Source organism: Neovison vison, chromosome 2, assembly GCF_020171115.1.
Source record: "Neovison vison isolate M4711 chromosome 2, ASM_NN_V1, whole genome shotgun sequence".
Lineage (NCBI taxonomy): Eukaryota > Metazoa > Chordata > Mammalia > Carnivora > Mustelidae > Neogale > Neogale vison.
The window spans coordinates 77,650,569-77,671,579 of record NC_058092.1 but is presented as its reverse complement, the minus strand read 5'-3'; the positions used below and the strand labels follow the sequence as shown (position 1 = coordinate 77,671,579).

At 40.0% G+C, this 21,011-nt stretch overlaps 1 protein-coding gene across 9 annotated transcripts in view; it reads left to right on the top strand.

The window, feature by feature from the left end:
- The first annotated feature begins 18,375 nt into the window (after nt 1–18,375).
- ZNF644 (zinc finger protein 644) overlaps nt 18,376–21,011 on the top strand; it is a 130,227-nt gene continuing 127,591 nt past the window's right edge. For 4 of the 9 annotated variants that reach the window (XR_006383195.1, XR_006383196.1, XM_044238657.1 and 1 more), the window contains exons 1-2: nt 18,376–18,497; nt 19,291–19,887. The gene's annotated coding sequence lies outside the window, so the exon portion shown is untranslated. Of the gene's footprint in view, nt 18,498–19,269; nt 19,888–21,011 lie in introns of those variants that run through there. The other 5 variants (XM_044238661.1, XM_044238665.1, XM_044238662.1 and 2 more) reach the window with 5 other exon arrangements.

The window sequence follows — 21,011 nt, the reverse complement described above, 5'->3', positions numbered from 1 at the left end:
CCATAAAGCTGTTAAAAACTAAAGAACAAACACAGTTAAAGGAGTATCTGTGAGAAAATATTTATAATATACAATCAATAAAGGATTAATATCTACAAAATATGAAAAATCCTTTAAAACAATAACATAGAATAATGAGAATATTTAGAACCTAGATCTACATGGGAGAAATCACTCTCATACTACCATGGACATGTTACTACATTACCTTCCGGTCTTATGTTAGTGTGCATTTTGACATAGTTGAAATTATGATTTGGGGAGCCAGATCTATCTGGGGGAGCCTGAAGATTTTTTCAAATTATTTGATGAGGGGTTCCATACAATCAAATAATTATCATACCAAAGGAGAATAGTGCTGGCTAATAATAATGGTTAAGAATGTGCATTTAGTCAGTATGGAATGCAGTGAGCAACAAACATGTATTTCTTCTTACCAACCCCTCTCTCTTTGTGACTGTAATTAGTGCTTACCCTAAGTGCCATCAGGCTTCTCTTTCTCAGGTCTTTTTATCAATAAATATAGAGGCAAGAAGTCAAAGGATATTGAGCCCCTACTTTGTTCTGAGGAAATACATTATTGGATGTGGCTGAGGGTTTAGCAGTGACTAAGAAATGAGAGCTTTTCAAAGTCTATCTAGAAGAGAAGCCAGGCCTTACATAAATCAAGATAAGTAATTAAATTATTACAAGCTCTGAGACTAAATCTGAGCCCTGTGTTCAATGCCCAAGGTATAAGCCCACCTTTGGTCTTCTATCATTATGCATTATCATCTTCATAAAGCTCTGTGTTTTCTTGCCTCTTGTTCAGTCCTTCCCTCATTGCTCTTTAAATTCTTCCTCTCTGGCCTCTGAAACTGCTCCAATATAAAAAACCTGGCCTACATTCCTATATTCATCTACTTCAAGCTGGGTATTTACTACTGTAGTTCATTGAAGCTCAAGCCTGACTTCCTTCCCTTCTCTATATAATCTCTCCCCAGGTGAGCTCATCCATGCCCATGACCATGATCTCTGTGTTGACAGCTCCAAGATTTCTATTTTCAGTACAGGCTACATCCTTAAGTCCCAGACCTGTATATATAATTGCCTACTTGACATTTCCACATCAATTTTAAAGTTATCTCAAATTCAACATGTCCCAAAATTTGAATTTGTGAGATAAGACTCTATCCCACCTGAGAAAAAGAAAAGAAGGAAGAAAGGTAGGAAGAAAGGAAGGAAGGAAAAAATTGGCACCATAAATTATGCAGTTGTATAAACTAGAAATTGAGGAGTCATCATTGCTCATTGTCTCCTCCCTCCCCCAAACCCCGACCGAAATCTGAATACATAAAGGAGTAGCTAAGAGTCATGATAACAGAGATCAGTTTTACTACTGACGACGCCCAAGTTGAAGAATGTTATTTAAGTACATGGCAAAAATGAGTTTCCTAACTCTGAATCCCAGCATTAGGAAGATTTACCTACCCTGTCCCAGGTAGCACCAGGCCACAGCAGCCCTTTCCTCAGAAGAATAATCTCTTAATTAAAAAAAAATAATGGTCTATGGAGACCAAGAGCACATGCTCCCTATAGACAAGCCAGTCCTAAAGAGAAGGCAGCAAGGGCTGAACCTTGCAAACTCACTCTCCCAAACTCATCAGTCATGTGGGAAGAGTATGAGATGAGGAAAGAAGCCAGGAAATTAAAAAAAAAAAAAAAAAAAAGCCAGGAAATTTTAAGGAAAAATCTCTCTTCATGAAAATCAGAAGAGTATGGAAGCCTCCCCCTCCTATAACAATGCAATACCAAAGCTTATTGATTTCATGTCCAAAATATCTGACATTACTTTCTCTCCATTTCTTTCCTTTTTTTTTTTTTAAAGATTTTATTTATTTATTTGACAGAGAGAAATCACAAGTAGATGGAGAGGCAGGCAGAGAGAGAGAGAGAAGCAGGCTCCCTGCTGAGCAGAGAGCCCGATGCGGGACTCGATCCCAGGACCCTGAGATCACGACCCGAGCCAAAGGCAGTGGCTTAACCCACTGAGCCACCCAGGTGCCCACTTTCTCTCCATTTCTATTTCCATCTCCCTGACCCAAACTAACATCATCTCTTAACTATACCTCCACAATAGCCTTCTCACCACCTTAACTCTTGGAAACATCCATTTTCACCTATTTCCATCTGTTCTCCACACATTGTCCACAGTGATATTTTCACAATGCAAACTGGATCATGATTTTTTTCCCATCCATCTACTTTCCCCCTAACCTTTAGCTCTTAGCGTTAAAAACCCAAATCTGGGGCACCTGGGTGGCTCAGTCAGGCAAGCATCTGCCTTTGGCTCAGGTAATGATCTTCGTGTCCTGGGACCAATCCCCATGTTGGGCTCCTTGCTCAGTGGAGAGTCTGCTTCTCTCTCTCTTTATCTCTCTCTCATAAATAAAAAAAATTTTTTTTTAAAGTTAAAAACTCAAATCCTTTGCATCGCCCTGAGCACCTTGCAAAGTCTGGCCCCATCTCCTGCTTCAAGTCATTTTATAAGTATCCCTTTGCCCTTTGCCCTTTGCTGTCCAGTTACACTGGCCTTCTTTCTGTTTTTAAATGCATCTAAATCCCTCCTGCTTCAGGGTGTATGGTATGCCATCTTCCAGAAGGCAATTCACTTCCTTCTTCCCGCTCACCATTAAATCCTCCTCCACCTTCACAACTGGATCAATCTTCACTTCCTCGGGGGTGCTTTCCTGTCCCATCAAGTCCTTTCAAAGCATTGTGTACTTCTGTTTCATAACCCTTTCATAGTTACAGTTTTATATTTACATGTATGATTGTCTGGTCATTTCTGTCTCTCCCGTAAGGCTCTGAGCTCTGTGAGGAAGGTACTATGTTTCTTTTCCCTCGCTAATGTATATCCTGGGTTCCAGACCCAGTATCTGGCCCATAGTGGGTTCTTGCTGAGTGTCCATAATATTGAAACACCAGAGTCAGAGGGGAGTTAGACCTAGACTGAGGGGTTGTGAGGTTTCAAGGAGGAAGTGACCTTTAGGTGCGACATGGAAGATGACTAAGACCAGTAAGGTGAAGAGGAGGACAGCAAAGAATTCCAGACAGAGAGAAGAAGTGGGATAAACCTTTGAGGAAAGCAATAGCTTGGATAGTATGTCCCGGGAAATGAAAGTGGCAGAATGACTGGAGCTTGGTAAAGAGTTTGGAATTTATTTCTAAGGGCAATGAGAAGATTTTGAAGTGTTTAAGGAAGTGTTTAATGACAGATATTTTTGCTTTTTCTGGCTGCTACATAGAGACTGGATTGGGTTAGGATGGAGGAGGCTAAATGTGGAGAGATGATATGAAGGTCTAGGTAGACTGTGGTGGTTGTAATGAACATAGTGAAATAGACTTGAGGTACCCACATTGAAGAGAGTAGAAGGAATAGACCTGATGACTGATTAAATGTGATGACTGGAGGAGAGGGTGGAGTCAGGAATGACTGCCAATTTTTTAAATTTGACAGGACTTGAGTAGATAGTGGTGTACTTACTGAGATAGGGAACACTGGAAGGGTCTTTGGGAAAGAGGTAAGTTAGTTCTGAGTATTCTAATTTTGAGACATTCTTAAGACAACCAAGTGAAGATACTCACTAAATAACTGGAAATATGAGTCAGTTAGAAATAGGATGAGTTGGGGCACCTGGGTGGCTCAGTGGGTTAAAACCTCTGCCTTCGGCTCAGGTCATGATCCTAGGGTCCTGGGATGGAGCCCCACATCAGGCTCTCTGCTCAGCAGGGAGCCTTCTTCCCCCTCTCTCTGCCTGCCTCTCTGCCTACTTGTGATCTGTCAAATAAATAAAATCTTAAAAAAAAAAAAGAAATAGGATGAGTTTATAAGAGAGATATGCATGGATATAAAAATTTGGGAGTTATCATTTGGATGGTAATTGAAATCCCAAGGATATTATTGGTAATGGATGAGATGCTTAAGGGGAGTATACAGAGTAAGAAAATCATCTCAGGCAATCTTTTTTTTTTTTTTTAAAGATTTTATTTATTTATTTGACAGAGAGAGAAATCACAAGTAGGCAGAGAGGCAGGCAGAGAGAGAGAGAGGGGGAAGCAGGCTCCCTGCTGAGCAGAGAGCCCGATGCGGGACTCGATCCCAGGACCCTGAGATCATGACCTGAGCCGAAAGCAGCGGCTTAACCCACTGAGCCACCCAGGCGCCCTCATCTCAGGCAATCTTAAGGAGTTCCAAAATATAATGGTAAAGGAGAAAGATGCCACAAAGGAGACTGACACAGACCCACAGAGAGACTGAAAAAAACACACACGCGCAAAAAAGAAAAACCCACAAAAAACCCAGAGGAATGAAGTACAACAGAAGTCAAAGGAACACGGTGATTTTAGGAGCAAGTATCCTCTTCTATTGACAGTCCAATTCCTACCATCTACCTCTGTTTCTAGGAAGAAAGGATCTAAAACATTTTTCATTTACTGAGCCTTTTACATTCCATCTCCCTGAAATGTCCTCCCTCCTCTATCTGCTTTGGGAAAGTGAAAAGAAGTTTCAATGTATTACTGTCTCTTAGGACACCTTTCACATTTTACTATAGTCTGTTGCTTCCATGACTATCTTTCCTGTTACATCATGACCAGCACAATACCCAGTACATGGTGGCTGTTCGACCAATGTTAGTTGATGAATGAGTGAATCAATCAATATAAATAATATTAAGAATATCTATATTTTATTGAATATTTTTTGTTTCCAGGCACCTATGCTAGTGCTTGATTTATAATTACTATTTTAAGCTCTATTAAAAACTCTGTGATGGGGCATGATTATTCCCATCTTATAGATGAAAAAACTGAGGCTAAGAGAAAAGTAAGTGCTCCAAAGTTAAATAGTAAGTTGCACAGCTGCAATTCACAAATGAATCTGTCTGATTCCAAAGTCCATGCTTTTAACCACCACCTCTCCCAAGAGAAGTAAACATTCACATTTTCCAGACATCTGTGGAAGAGACATTTTTGAACTGGCAGCTTTCCCAATTCATCTCAAATCATCGCTCATAAGCAACAGCCTGCTCTCACTACAGGAATGCTTTATTTTGGATCTGAATGAGCCCCAGCTGAGTTGCCCACCATACCTGCAACACAATAGGTTTTTCCTTCATTCCCTCCCCAGAGCCCTGTGCCTGAGCAAACCTTGGCTTCCCCAGCCAGAGGGCTGTCTTAAGATCAATACCCCAATTTCCTTTTTTCCCCCTTTCCTAACAGTCCTTATCCTGCTTTATTTACAGGATTACTTGTGAATTCTTTGCTTGAAGTGTCCAGAGTGATTTCTTACAGATCCTCTCCTAATGTTGAGCTAGTCAATACACTAGAATGAAAGCTTCATGAGAGCAGGGACCTTGTTGTTCTTGTTTATAGAATTATGCCCAGTATCAGGAACAGGGTGATTCTCAGCATGGTGGGTGACATAACAGGTGACAGCTGACTCAATCAATGTGAGGCTGATGCAGCCCCAAACTTGGCTGACGATCCCAGCAGCATAGACGTGCTGTGATCTGGCACTTGAGAGAGAATAAAATCATAAATTCATGGGTGCCAAGTGCCTATCAAAAGCTCAGCTAAGTGAAACCGTTTTCATGAAGGTTGCCTGAAAGCTCTGCAGGTCAATCCTTCTAGACACAAGCCAATGAAGTGAGGAGGGACAGAGCAAGTTGTCTTTGGAAGAAGGGGAAATTCTTCACAAGTTGCCATAAGTAATTCACAAAGTAATCTGTCTTAAGACTGTCTTAAGACTGTTTCAGATTGAGCCTGGGTGGCTCAGTCCTTTGAGCGTCTGCCTTCCTTCAGCTCAGGTGGTGATTCCTGGTTCCTGGGATTAAGCCCTGTGCTGGGCTCCCAGCTTAGCAGGGAGCCTACTCCTCCCTCTCCTACCTGCTTGTGCTCTCACTCTCTCTCTGACAAATAAATAAAAATAAAATCTTTTTTTTTAAAAGAATGATTTAGTTATTTACGTAAGTATTCTCTGATTATTTATCTACACAAAAATACTGAGAATATACTTGTAACAATCAGTTTCTAAGAATTCCCTGTCTCAATGATTAAGGTTCCCAAAAGCTACGGGGGAATTATGAATTCAGCACCAGTCTTCTTCATTCAGTGTGGGTGTGTGGGGGGTGGATGATTAAATCACAGACTCATGGATCATCTCTTATTTTCTTTTACCATTTCAGCAATTTCTTCTGCCAACCATATTTGCAGGCAAAATATTACTAGTTGGCTAGATGTGACTTTTATACTTAATTATGAATGATGATCATCCAGGAATCTACTCAGGATTCCTCATTGTGGTTGGCTGCATGGAGAATCTGTGTATTGACCTGATTTAGGGAAATCTCTGGCACATGATTACTTTCCCTATATAAAAAAAAAGTTCATTATTACCCATAGGGATAGAGAGAGATTAACTTGATCTCTTTAGGGCTAATGTAGGCAGAATCCCCTTTTTCCATTTCATTCCTTTGGAAAATTTCATTGTCACGAGAAAGCTTCCCTGAGGGATAATTACAAGACCATTTTGTTTTCCTGTACTATTAAAAAAAAATGTTGCTTTTTTGGTCCTAGTGCTTCTTTGCAACATTTTTTTCTTATTAGTCAGGTTGGCTATCACTGTTCTTTTCCAAAGCCTACTGCCAAATTCATCAATTTCTATCCCCAACTCTTAGAGATTCATTTTCCCCCTTTCACTAAAAGAAACATCCCTTATGCATCTGTGCGTAGTTTTCATTTTAATTTTTTTGGCTCACAGCAGTAGAGGAAATAACATGCATATATCTTTTTATACCTTTTTTCCCTTTATTACTGTTTAGCTGTCTCTTCTTGGTGCCTTACAGAGTACTGACAGCCAGCTAGGTGACCACTGAACACTGGATTCTGGCCCCAAGTCATAGTCCCATATAAGATTTCTTGCTCTACTTGAAACAGATTTACAAGAGTAGAAGGAAACTTACTTCTCTATCTTCCCTCAAAGCAATGTAAAGTGATTCCTAACTCAATGTCCAATATGTATAAATACACAGTAAATAAAGACACACTTGCTTGTATTTGGCTATTATGTATCTGATATTTCTCTTTTAAGAAGACAAAGAACAAACTTAATGTGTCACTCTCATTTTATGCATTAGAGCCACATTATTTAATATGTAAAGATTTCATAATAATCTGTTGCCCAAAGTGAGCGAGAGAACAGGTTAGCGTTCATCTTTAATGGAAGGACATTGTGAAGGTTTATTGAATTTCAAGCGAAGAAAATACCTAAAGCTCTTCCTGACAGTGTACTAGATATCACGTACATTTCCTTTTACTCTTGGGTCTCCGGTTACAGATCCTAGGAATTCAATATTGGTCACATACTTCTCCCAGCTCACAATACTAACCCTAGAAAGAAGGAACATGATTGGGTCCAGTTTAAAAATGGGGACATGAAATGAGGCCACCCTGATTAACGATGGTCAAGTGATCTGTAACTGTTATGAGTCCCATGGTGACCTATATGTGAGTAGTTCCCTGCAGTCTCATGGGGTCAGAGTAGAGCCTGGGAGAGCAAGTTGCTCATTAAGGCACGGAAGACTGAGAACAGGGACCATATATATTTAGACTGTTGTATCTTCAGTGCTATTAGACATCTCATACCTGAGTCAAAAGGCTGAATATATGTTGACTGGTTGAACAAATGAATGAATGAAAAATGTCTTGATATGCCTGGCAAAATGGTAGAACAGCTGCCATAGGAATCCGAATGCTTAGAAGACTGAAGAAGTTTGTGAAAGATGTGTTCAGAGAAGTGAGAGAACTGTTCCTTCACGTGTACAGCTGACTTGTGCTAGAGAAAATTACATAATGATACAAGAGTGGGGGGGCGCCTGGGTGGCTCAGTGGGTTAAGCCACTGCCTTCGGCTCAGGTCATGATCTCAGGGTCCTGGGATCGAGTCCCGCATCGGGCTCTCTGCTCGACAGGGAGCCTGCTTCCTCCCCTCTCTCTCTGCCTGCCTCTCTGCCTACTTGTGATCTCTCTCTGTCAAATAAATAAATAAAATCTTTAAAAAAAAAAGAGTGGGGTCACTACGATTCTTATTCTCTAATATCAACGGAAACCACAGTGCTGTCCAAATGCTAAGGTCTGGGCTCTCCCACTCTCGGCAGCAGCTGTTTCAGACTTGTTCCACTATCCTCAAGCCTTCTGCCTGCCTCCTGCAGGTCACTTAGTACAGAAAGGCTTGCTGCCAATTTTATATAGAAATTGGACAACATCTAACCAAAGAAATAATCTCATCTGCCTGACACCTCATGTAGAAATGTGTCAAATGGGAGTGTTATCTCTCCCTGTCCAAGTCTAATCTTAATCTTCTGTTCCATTCCTTCAAGGAACTCACTCCTTTCTTTATCTCTGTCTTAGAATATTTTTAGAGTTTTATTAAAGGTCTTTACTGAAACTCTTTTATGGAAGCAACAAACTATTCATATTTAAAATATACAGTCTGGTTAGCCTTGACATCTGACTGCACCTCTGAAGCCATCATTACAATCAAGATAATGAATATATCCATCATCTCCAAATATATCCTTGTATCCCCCTATAATCCCTTATCCATCTCCACTCTTGTCTCATTTTCCTCCTCCACAAAAGGCAACCACAGATCCACTTTCGGTCACTATAAAATTTGTTCACATTTTCTAGAGTTTTACATAAAGAGGATCAATCATACATTAGGTATTCTTTTGGGGGGGCTAGCTTTATGCATTCACCCACTGATGGACTTTTGAGGCTATTACAAATAAAGCTTGTATGAACATTCTTGTACAAATCTTTTGTGGATGTATATTTCTTCTACCTTGGGTAATAACCAGGGGTGAAAGGGATGAATCATATTCACTAGGTGGTATGTATGTTTCATTTCTTTTTTTCTTTTCTTCCTTTTTTAAAGATTTATTTACTTATTTGTGAGAGAGCACAAGTTGGGGGGGAAAGAAAAAGAGAGAATCCTTATGCAGACTTCCCACTGAGTGCAGAGCCCTACAAGGGGCTTTATTTCACAACCCATGAGTTCAGGACCCGAGCCGAAACCAAGAAGACTCTAAGTAGCACTTGGTGTCACTTAACTGACTGAACCACCCAGACACCCCATGTTTCATTTCTTAAAGATACTACCCAGCTTTTTTCCAAGATTGTTGTACCATTTTACATTTCCACAAGCAGTGTAGTAGCATTGTAGTTTCTATACAACCTGGACAACAGTTGGCACAATCAGTCTTGTTCATTTTAGCCTACTCACAGGTGTATAAGGATATCTCATTTGTGGTTTTGATTTACATTTCTCTAATGATTAATGGACATTTTTGCTATGCTGATTTGGCACGAGTGTTATCTTTTTTGGTAAAAAAAACAAACTGTTAACTCTTTTGTCCATTTTTTATCAGGTTGTTTATTTACTTACTGAGTTTTAAGAATTCTTTAGATACTATGAATAGAAGTCTTTTATCAATTATGCAACTCCCAAAAAATTTCTGCCCATCTGTGGGTTGTCTTCTGATTCTCTTAGCAGTCTTTTGAAGAGCAAAAATTCTTAATTTTGATGAAGTTCATTTTATCATTCTTTTCTTCTATGAATAGTGCTTTTGGGTATTCCAGAAATCTTTGCCTAATTGGAGGTCACAAAGATTTTTTTCCTAGAAGTTTTTTGGTTTAGGTTTTATATGAGGTCTATGATTTGTTTTGAGTTAATTTTTATATAGGGATCAAAGTTCAATTTTTTGCATATTGGATATTAATTTTTTTCTAGTATCATTTATTGAAAAGACTATTCTTTCTCCACTAAATTGCCTTTTCTCTTTTGCTGAAAGTTAATTGACCATGTATTTGTGGATCTATATCTGGATGCTCTATTCTTTCCATTGATCTATTTGTCTTCCGTGCCACTTATATTATAGGCCCCTTGCCAGCCTATAAATTGGTTTTCTTGGATCGGGTTCCCATCCATGGACCAGTCACTGCAGCAAAGTGTTAGAGGGAGCTGGCTTGCAAAGTGTGAAGGAGAGTTGCAGAGAACTATCCATGTGGGCTGAGGGCAGGGCAATTTCCTTTAACATGTGCTATGGTTGTATGTAGGCACCAGATTCTATCCTGAAAATATCCCACTCTTTCTCTGCCTCAAGTTTTACACACCCTTCAATAAATTTTTTATACTGTAGACCTTTCTAAAATGCAAATCTGATCATATAATTTCCTTTCAAACTTTCATCAATGGTTTCCTAATTGTCTTTAGGGTAAAGTCCAAGTTTCTTGACCTTTGAGACTCAACTTCTGTTTTCCCTTCCAGTTTCAATTCTCCACTCTCCACTTATATGCTATATTTTAACCATTTGAATTACTTGCCATTCCCCAACATATCACACTCTTGCTTTTCTTGGGCTTTTTTTTTTTTTTACATGTTTCTTCTGCATAAAATATTTTCCCTCCAACTCTTTTCCCCAAGCTAGCTTTCAAAATTCTCGTAGATATCATGTTAGATATAACGGCAGTTCAGTTCAGCAAATATTTATTTATTTTTTAAAGACTGCATTTATTTATTTGAGAGACAGAGCATGAGCAGTGGGGAGAAGAGAAAAGGGAGTGGCAGAGGGAGAAGCAGACTCCCTGCCAAGCAGGGAGCTCGACATGGCACTCAATCCCAGGACCCTGAGATCACGACCCCAGCTGAAGACAAACACCCAACTGACTGAGCCATCCAGGTGCCCCTCCGCAAATATTTATTAAGCAACTACCATGAATTAAAAACATGTTCCCTGATAATGGGAAACCAAGTATAACACATCTGGCTGTTAGTCCTGTCCTCTGCCCAGTTCCCAATTTCCAATGAGGTGGGTTAAATTTCTTAAATTGGGATGGAGAGAGGCAAGGTGAAATGGAGGAAGTAGAATTCTGCATTCCCAATATTCTCCCAACCCAGTCTTCCTGGATTAGGCAAGTGAAATGGGTGCCAGGTAACTGAGAGATTCCTGGAATCAGCGCTGTGATTCTGGAATTCCTAGCTAGTCATAGGACCTAGAATCATTCCTAGTATATTTAAGCTAGAGAAGTCAAGTACCAGTAGATTGGTCCAAACTCTAGCTGAGAATAGGATGGATTTTAATCATACAGCCAGACCTCTGGAACTCTAGCCCGCAAACCATGTAGTCTCACTCCAGTCATTTCATTAGTCTCACAATAATATGACCTTCTAATTAATGAAATTGAATTTTGGGGCCCTATTTTTCTGTCATGGTGGGGTTTACTGTGTAACAAAGGGAAAACAAAGATTGCTATGTGGGTGGGATGAGGGGGATGGAGCAGAGCCTCTCTGGGACTGGGATATTCAACTGAAACTTGAAGGGTGAGTAGGAGTTAGACCAGGTGAGAGAGTGGAAAGGTGTTCTGGGCAGCAGAGCCTTCTCTGATCCCCCAGACTAGTGTAGGCCTCCTCCTTGGTGTTTCAAGATTCTGCTGGCTGCTTAGTCCTGTCTCCTCTATTTATTGTACATATCACAATGGTACTTTTTCTTTGTTTATCTCCCTCCATTAGACTGGAAGCTCCTTGAGAGCCGGGACTGAGTATTCAGGATCAAGTAGCCTATCAGTTCCCTTTCTGTGAAGTAGGTACAAGGACTCTCTGGGCAGAGAAATTAAAAAGGTTCGGAAGAATTAAAACAGGCAATGCAGGCCCAAAGGCGCAAGGGTGCTTCACAAGGGAAGGCACTTTTGTGGGAAGAAAAATGGCATCCTTTCCTGAGGAAAGATCAGCCTTGAGCTAAGGGCATGATTTGGTGAATGGAAAATGGGCTGGATTTTAGCCTTCATTCACTGTACAGCTGAGTGTCTCTGTGAAGCACACAAACTCCAGAGCTATACAGAATGAGCCTGGGGATTTTTCACTACAGTCTCTGCAGTGACTAACTAGTAAAGGGATTGACATACTAAAGAAATATTTAAAAAATAGTCCATGGAAATGGAACCTTGGACTAAGGATCCCAGCGCTGTCTTAGTAACACATGTATTCTAGATAGTCAGCTATGACTATGGACGTACCTAGTGGAAAATGGTGATGCCATGTGAGAGGCAGTCATTTCCAGTGGAAGACTCGCTATAGCCACTGAAGATAGCTTGTCATATCAGGGAAATAATGGGATAGTTGGTCAGACCTGTTCTTGAGTACATAAGAATGCCTTAAGGAATTTTCCAGGGGTCATAAGACTCCTGCAGTAAACAGTGGTCACAAAATCCCTGAAGGTTATTTCTGGCTTACTTTAGTAGAAAAGAAAGCACTTATGTGTGAACTATTCTCCAATATTCTATATTTTTCAGGAATAAAGCTCATTTATAACCATCTGGCCAAATATGAATTGAGAAGAAAGCACTTATGTATGAACTATTCTCCAATATTCTATATTTTTCAGGAATAAAGCTCATTTATAACCATCTGGTCAAATATGAATTGAGAAGACAAAAGCTTGACATAGTTTTTGAACTTAGGCAATAAGTAATGATGTATCAGGGCAACTAAGTTAATGAAAGTCAACTTAATAAAACAGAATTGGAGGAGTTTCTAAAAATGTTCATTATTCTAAGGCATTGTTAAATGAAAGATCATGCCATTATTTTATGAACCCCTAAGGAAAAAAAAAGCCAATTATAAACAAGATTTGTAAAACATCTTGATTTCAGAGATGTTACTATATTTAAGAGAAAGCACTATAGAACTGATGAAATTTCAATCACAAAATACCTCATCTTTCTCTTTTTTGAAGTTTTTATTTTTAAGTAGTCTCCACACTCAACGTAGGGCTTGAACTCACAACCCCAAGATCAAGAGTTGTGTGTTCCACTGACTGAGCCAGCCAAGCACCCCTCCATCTCTTTTTTCTTTTGTTTTAATATATTGTCATATCTTTAAGGAAAATAAGAGTTATTTTCCTGGTGAGAACAGACTAAGAGTTTAAGTTCCCTTGACAGGTACATCTTCATGGCAGGTGCAGTTTGCTATCAAAGTTTCATGACACCATCTGTTAAGATCATTTTCATATCATTCCATGCTCATTGAGCAAGTAATTTGGCGTTCCTGGCACCCTTCTCTACAGGGGAGGGAATGTGTTGATCAATCCGTCTGAGTATTCTATTACTCAGAATAGAGTGGTTTGGTTGGCAGTCAAAACTTTTCCTGTAAATTAATATATTAACATGTAATTTATACAGTTGTCTCTTATATATTTCATGCTTCTGAGCTTGATCAATTCTGGCCCAATTGATTCTCAAAATGCAAAGCAAAGAGCCAAACCCTAGAAGAAAATGACTTATTGGCATTATCATTACCACATGAGGCACTAGTTGAACAATGAGCTGACAAAGAAAGCTTTGTCAACTTTAAAATGCAAACAGCACTTTGAGCATGTGAGTTTTGATCTATTTGACCATAAGACATTTGAGAGTCAAGAGTGTTCTACTTACCTTCGCATCTTCCAAGGGGCCCAGTACAATGTCTGAAATATTTTAGGCACCATGTGAATGTTAAAGAAGGGAATGACTCCATATTTTCAGTGTACCATTCAGGCCTAGTAGAAAAGCATTAAATTCATCAGCTACTGGAATACCAAAGCCATTCTATGTTAAGGGTGAAGTATGACAATGAGGAATGAATCTGACAGAGTTTGTAAGAAAAAATGTAATGTCCTGGAACAAAAAGAGAAATGGATAAGAAAAATAATGGTGACATTATTGTATCATATTTTTAGAACTCTATTTTTATTTCATACTAAATGTTTCCTAAATCTATTTTTTAAAGGTTATAACTACTGTTCTTTTCCTTCTTCAATGTATTTAGAAAATATTTAGAAAATTTAAGTAGATGATAGAGAAAATTTTAAGTTTCATTTTGAAGATATTTAATTTTATTTACAATTAAACTAGAGATATCAAAGTCTAATTTCTAATTATTAGAATGTAGTAAAAGGAACATATTTGTACAGTTATAACTCCTAATTATTGATTACAGAGGAAATCAATACATATACTGGAAAATATTGGCTTACTATTTTATGTTCATTTTCTATAGTAAAGCACATGGGATGGCTGAAATTGCAGATGCCCTTTTTCCTTGGATGGATCTCAACCAAATATCCCAGAACATCTGGAATCTTTCACTGTGGAAAAAAATAAACAATAAAGGCATTTCTCAAATTTAATGTGTGTGGAAATTTGATGAAGGTCTAGTGAGGCCTTTCTTCTAACCAAGAGAAGGCTGGATGGTTAGTTGCCAAGAATCCTTGAGCAATGGCATTTACCTAGAGTCTGAGATTAATCTCTCAGCCTCATGTGTCCAGTGGTTCAGTTGCTCTTTCCCCTTCTTTCCTTTTCATTCACTCCTGAACCCACTGCTGTAGGCTGAGTCACTCCACTGACCTTGCTCTTACCAAGGTCACCAATGATCTTGTATACCCAGTGGACACCACTTATCTTTCATAACCTCTTTGCTACATTTACTCAGGATGTGCAGAGCCCCTGCTTTGTGTTCACCATTCCCATTTCCTTTTCCTCCAGGGCACACTGCCTAACTACATTTCCTAGGCTCCGCCTGCCATTAAATGGGACCATGTGACTAAATTGCTGACTAGTGGAAAGTGAGAAGTGATTGTGCCACTTCTGGGCTTGGCCACTTCAACTGCACTCGTTTCTCCATGTGTACTCTCCGTTTCTTTGCAGAAGAGTCTTCTCATAGAAGACTCTAAGATCTTAGGAGATGGCATAGTCAAATGGTGGAGGGACCTTTGGTGCTTTGGGGCCTCCTCTTTCCTTCCCATTGACTGCAGTGGAGGGTGACCTGAGTAAGAATGAAACTTGAATGTGTGAAGCCATTGAGGTGATTTGTTATGGTAGTCAGCTGTTACCAATACTTCCTTGGCTTCTGTGGAGTTACTTTCATGCCTGAATCTCCTTTTTTTACCTCTGTCCCTCCATTTCTTGTTTTTGTAGACTTCTCCATTTATTCCTTAAATATTTATTTAAATTTCCATAGCTATTTTCTTTCTCTACATGTGTTCTGAGAACAAACTTACATATTCTCATGGACTCTCATGGTCTATTTCTGATATGCTGTTGAGTTAAGTAAGGAATGTGTTCCTAAATATTAAATATAATTCTTACTAAATATTTATATATGTATTTAACCTATTTTGTACTGTGTTTTATAAGGTTTTGTTTTTAAAAACTTTTTTTATTTTTTTAAGAGGGCTCCACATCAAGCAAAGAGCTCAAAGCAGGGCTTGAACTCAGGATCCCAAGATCAAGAGCCAGATACTTAATTGACTGAGCTACCTAGGCACCCCTTATGAGGTTTTGTGTTAACCATGATTTTGAAATCTTTATTATCTATTTCCTCATCTTCCCTATTCCGTGGTAAATTGAGAGTTGATGATAGTTTTTGCTAGTTCTTTTATTGGACTGTAAAATCTCCTCATGCATTCAACTATGATTTATTAAATATGTACAACAAACCATCTTATTCTTCTTTTTGCTATGGTACCTAGTACAGCACTTTGCATAGAGTCAGCAGTCAGTGAATATTGGTTGAATTGAACAAAACTGTTTATTGCATACCTGCTATATATAAGGCTCTGTGCTGGAGTTAATGTGAGACAAAGATAAATATAAGACTTGATTTCTATTTGCTTCATCTTTTCCCATGCCAAACATCCTCTTACTTCCCACCCCAACTGACAAACATAATATTTGCAATTCCACAAATGAGACTGCCTTATAGTCTTGGTATTCAGAGGTGAGTCTAGAACTAGTCAGGCCCTAAGATAAATCCAAAACTTGACTTTATTACTAGGATAGTGGATTAATGAGTTTCATTTTTTCTTATTGCTTGGAATTCAAAAGTATTAGAATGAAAGTTATCTGCTTTATCCAAAATCAAACTGCATTTTCTTTTTGATTAAGTCATTTGAGACCACGGTTTACTTTGTATCTTTTACTGGGTAATTCCATTCACTGGAATAACTTTCTTCTCTTCTTTCTCCTCCTCCTCCTCCTTCTTCTTCTTTTTTTTGATTATTTAATTATTTGACAGAAAAAGAGAGAGAGACAGCAAGAGAGGGAACACAAGCAGGGGGAGTGGGAGAGGGAGAAGCAGGCTTCTGCTGGGTGGGGAGCCTTATGTGGGGCTGGAATCCAGGACCTTGGGATCATGACCTGAGCGGAAGGCAGACGTTTAACAACTGAGCCACCCAGGTACCCCTCTCTTTCTTTCTTTTAAAAGATTCTTAATCAGATGTATTTATCAGAGCATTATTTTATTACAGTGAGTAGATGTGTTTTGTGAATTTTCTGCCAGGGTCAAACTGTTTTCCACATCCTGATGCTCAACTGCCATTTTCTTTTAATGTCTTTAAATATTTTGGCATTGTACCACTTAACTGGGCCTTGGATTTTTCCAATTGCCTACTTTGTTTTTCTTTTCTTATTACCTTTTTCAAGCTTTCTATCCTTATCAAGTTTTTTGATATTTATTTTGTTTACAGTTTCATTAACTATTACTACTTTTACTTTGTAATTACTACTATTACTGGTACTACTATATCTATAGTACCACATTTTAGTTGGTGGATTGTAGTACAAACAGCTTCTATTAGTAAGACAAGTTCTGGATCATGGTTGAGTTCTAAGTTGTTCTATTTGCTTATAATAGGATCTGTCTGCCCATCTTGGTCAGTCAGTAGTATACATTTACAACAGAGGTTGGGTTTTTTTGTTCATGGGTTTTTGTTTTTGTTTTTGTTTTTTGGTAGTTGCTTTTGTAGTGACCCAATGTTGGGAGAATTTTCATAGTACAAAGTATTTTTATCAATTGTAAGTCCAGTAGTAAAGGGAGTAGTTCCAATTTTAATGATTCTGCAGGTGAGATGACCCAAAGGGATCCCCCCTCAATTTGCTTAAAAAATATACACATTTATATGTTATTATTTACCCATTTATGTAAATAAGGAAGGAAAATTCACATTTTAAAGAGTTTAAAGAGCTGTGTGATTTTGAGATAATTACCTGACCTCCCTTTGCCTTACTAAGTTTTAATGAAATTCATTGAGTTAGAACAGTATTTGGTACCTAGTAAGTGTACCTAGTAAGCTCAAGTGTTAGCTATTAAAAAAAGTGTTGCCCATTATTATTAACTAATGCAGCAAGTATAAATATCTGGTTTCGGGGATCTGTGTTTGCTGCTGTTGATAGTCACTATAGTACAGGAAAGAGAATGTTCCTGATTCTTGTCAAATAAGCGCAATTGTACTGTGTTTCTCTGAGTATCAGTAACATCTTGAGGGTTTGGAGGAGCACAGTTTATGATAATTGCTAAACTAATGAAACATTTTTTCCTTTTAAATTGAAAACAGATTCAGAAAAGCTGAAGAATTTATTAAGACAAGACTTTTAGATTCCTTGGGAACTTTTAGTTCACGTCAAACATATTAGCAACTTCTTGTTTGCTCAGTTCAAAAGCAAAGAGAACAGCCCAAGTCAGTGTTTCTCGAAGTATAGTGTGTGAAACTCTGCTCTCAGTCTCTTGGGGTGGATGCTTGTTAAAAAGGAAGCTTTCCAGAACTCTCTTGGAACCTACTGATTCATTGAAGGGTTAACCGGTATCTCAATTGCTTCCTATATAACCTTAATTTGGAGACTCCTGGCATACTGAGTAACTTGGGGAGAAAATACCCTCCCTGCACTTGAAATCTGGAAGAATCAAATAGGGCCAAATCCTGGGCACCTTTTAGGGTAGGCTGCTCTGCTAATTGAGTTGCCACATTTGATGCTTTGCCTGGCCATCAAGCATATCCCAACAATTGGTTCCCTTAGGATCCAAATCTTTCTCTGCCATTGCAGTTGTGACCGGAGATCTTGAGTTCCTTAGCTGTTTCCATCAACAGTAGGAAAAGAAAAGGAATTCTGGCACGCTAGTGATTATGGAAATCAAATATGGGCCTGTTCCACCTTAAAGGGCCTAGGCTTGCCTAAGTGCTTGGGTCTTGCAGAGTTTGGGCACCACCATATTTGGAGCGTGCCTACTTTGGGGCGGGAACCTCCTTGAGAGTGATTAGGTCAGCGCTGGGGGAGGTGACCTTGTTTGGTTTCTGGCACCCGAGAACAGTGGTGCACTGTTTCTGCTGCCCCCGTTTACCTAATTGGCCCAGGCGCTCCATCAGAGCAAAGCCGCCCAAGAGCTCCTCGCTGGCCGCCCCCGCGGCCCGCAGCTCGGTAGAGGCGGGAAAGCAGCGCGCCTGCGCCGTGGGAACCGGGGCCGGAGGCGAAAAGCGGGGAGCGGAGGGGGGCCGTTGGAGCCGAGTAGCGTACAGAGCGGCGTGTGACGCGGGGACGCCGCGCGCTCCCAACGTCGCCCCGGTTTGACGCACACGGCACCAAACTGTGAGTTTCAGGGGTTATTTGGTCGGATTCTCCGGGACTCGAGTGGGTTTCGGGCCTCTGGGCTGTGGCGGCGGCGGGATTGAGGGTGGCGGAAGAACTTGGGGGACCCGACCTTCGGCGCTCGGGCCCGGGCAGCTACGCCCTAGGCTGGGTCCCAACCATCCAGAAGGACGCGTTTTGCCGCACAGGCTAAGATGGCGGCGGCGGCCGAGGAGGCGGAGTTGGTGCTACACAAGGAGCCCGGGCCCCGGGTTCGGGGAGGCGGCGGCCGCGGCGGCCGCGGGGGGCGGCGGAGCCTGAGGTGAGCGGCGGCCGCCGCCGCGGGGCGGGACTCGGCGGAGAAGGGGTGGGGGTGGGGGACCTTTCCACGGCGGCGTCGGAGAATCCGGTAGCGGACACAAAGGGGCTGAGCTGGGCACTAGACTTGGGGGTTTTGTTTAGTCACATGAAGCCGAGCAGCCAGTGAGCAGTAGGGGGAAGGGGCCGAGATCAGGCGGCCTGGGGAGCCTGGCGGTCGCCATTGCAAAGCACTGAGTAACGGGGCGGTCCGAGAGCAGTCACCAACCCCTCTCCGGGGCTGCTCGGTTTTGGCCAGAAGCGCCAGTTCTGGCATTAACTGTACACACCCCTCCCCTAACGTGGGACCAGGACCGCATAGCCGTCCCCTCCCCCTGTTCTGCAAGATCTTATGCCGCTAGGTGCCTGGGAAGTAACAGCAAGAGGTAAATCGCCCAAAGTGTTTGGGTTGCCAGGGGCTTGGTGGGTGTCCAGCTAAAGCTTTTTGCTTCTCCAGGTCTGATTCCCTGGCCTTTGTGTCCCTGGGAGCTTAATCTCTGCCAGAGGAAAGCAGGTGTGCTCCACTTCTCCCGTGAACCTGAAGATGAGTTGTCCCAGACCCTTCTCAGTGATTGGAAACTTAGGTGGTGGAGCTAAAGGTTTCTTGTTACGAGACTTCCACAGACGACTCTCGTGTTGGGATCCATCCATGGTTTAGCAACATTAGTGGAAAACTTTCTTGAACTGTCTGAGTAACACTGACATAAATTTAGTTTTTATAAAACTTTGATGTCTAGACTTAGATTTTGTGTGGTCATTAAGAAGTACTCAACAAGGGGGTAAACACAATGAGGGCCTAAATGATGGTCCTGTTTTGTATACAAGTCAATAATTACAACAGAAATACCAAAACACCATCATCTCTTCTGGCCATTTCCGACTAATGCCAGTCTTGTTGCATCTGGATGATAGATTAGATTTGCCTTAATAGTATATTGCTTTTCTGCTGTAGTTTAGTACCATTTCTTTGGTCCAAGAAGGAGGACAGCATTTCAAAAAAATAGACAACTCAAGTTACTCAAAGGAAACCTGCTCTTTGCCTTCAGTGTCGTGTGTAAGTATCCAGGGAACTTGATGGCAGTAATCCTGCCTTGGTAGCTTTGGTGAGAAAAAATTAGTTTTTATGAAGAAGTTATAATTTGGTTTAGCCATTTTAATTGGTGAAACATGAAGGCTTGACAACACTGTTGGTGCAGTGATAAGTATATTACTATTAAAATCATGGCAGTGTAAATTTTAGAATTCTAACATAACCTTATGCTGCACTTACGGCTGCATCATACTTTGTATATTGTGTTAACTGGGATTTTAAATAGAAAACTTGGAGACAACTAATGTTTTGTTATGACCGGGTCACATTAACAGAGTAAATAATGTGATTGGAGGGAGAAACACATTGAGATCGTTAACTTTAGATCTGTGCAAATTAAAATTTGAATTTTTTAATATAACTTAAAACTTTGATTTTCCTTGCTTCTTTCAGATATATATTTTCCCCCTTTTAGCTTTTCTTCTAATAGAGAACAATCTTATTGTATTAATAAATAGAAGATACATTAACATTGGCAAAATGTATTATTGAGTCATGCAGTGTTAGGGTGAAAGGAATCTCAGGGAACTGCTAGTTATACCCATTGTTTTATGATATATTGAGGACCAGATATGATTATGTTAGTGCTTAATGGAAAATTGTCTTTTCAGCTTCTACCCCATTGCTCTTTTCGTTGGTCACATTGCTGGGATGAGAAGGTGACTCTGTAACTAAGGGTTGAAAAATGAAACAAGGGAGTATGTTTGAAAGTATTTGTTATATACTATTATTTTAATGAGAACATCTGTGACAATAAGTTAAAAACTGTTATTTAACATGATATGGTGATGTAGTTTTTAAAGTGACTTCCAGTGAATAATTCCAGATACCAAATACAGACATTTCAAGTTAATTTTGGAGCAATATTGCTTTTGAATTTCGAGTTTTTCAAAAAGCAGTCTTGACCCCCAAAATTTAAAGAAACAAATAGCTTGATAAACTTCTTGGAAAGTTTGAAATGACTGCCATTACTACCAGTTATTACATAAGAAATGAGATGCCAAAAACGATGTAGTGCCTTCATTTTGTAATAGATTTTTTTGGGTAAATGGACGTAGATTGGCTCTTGTTAAAAATGATTTGTTAAG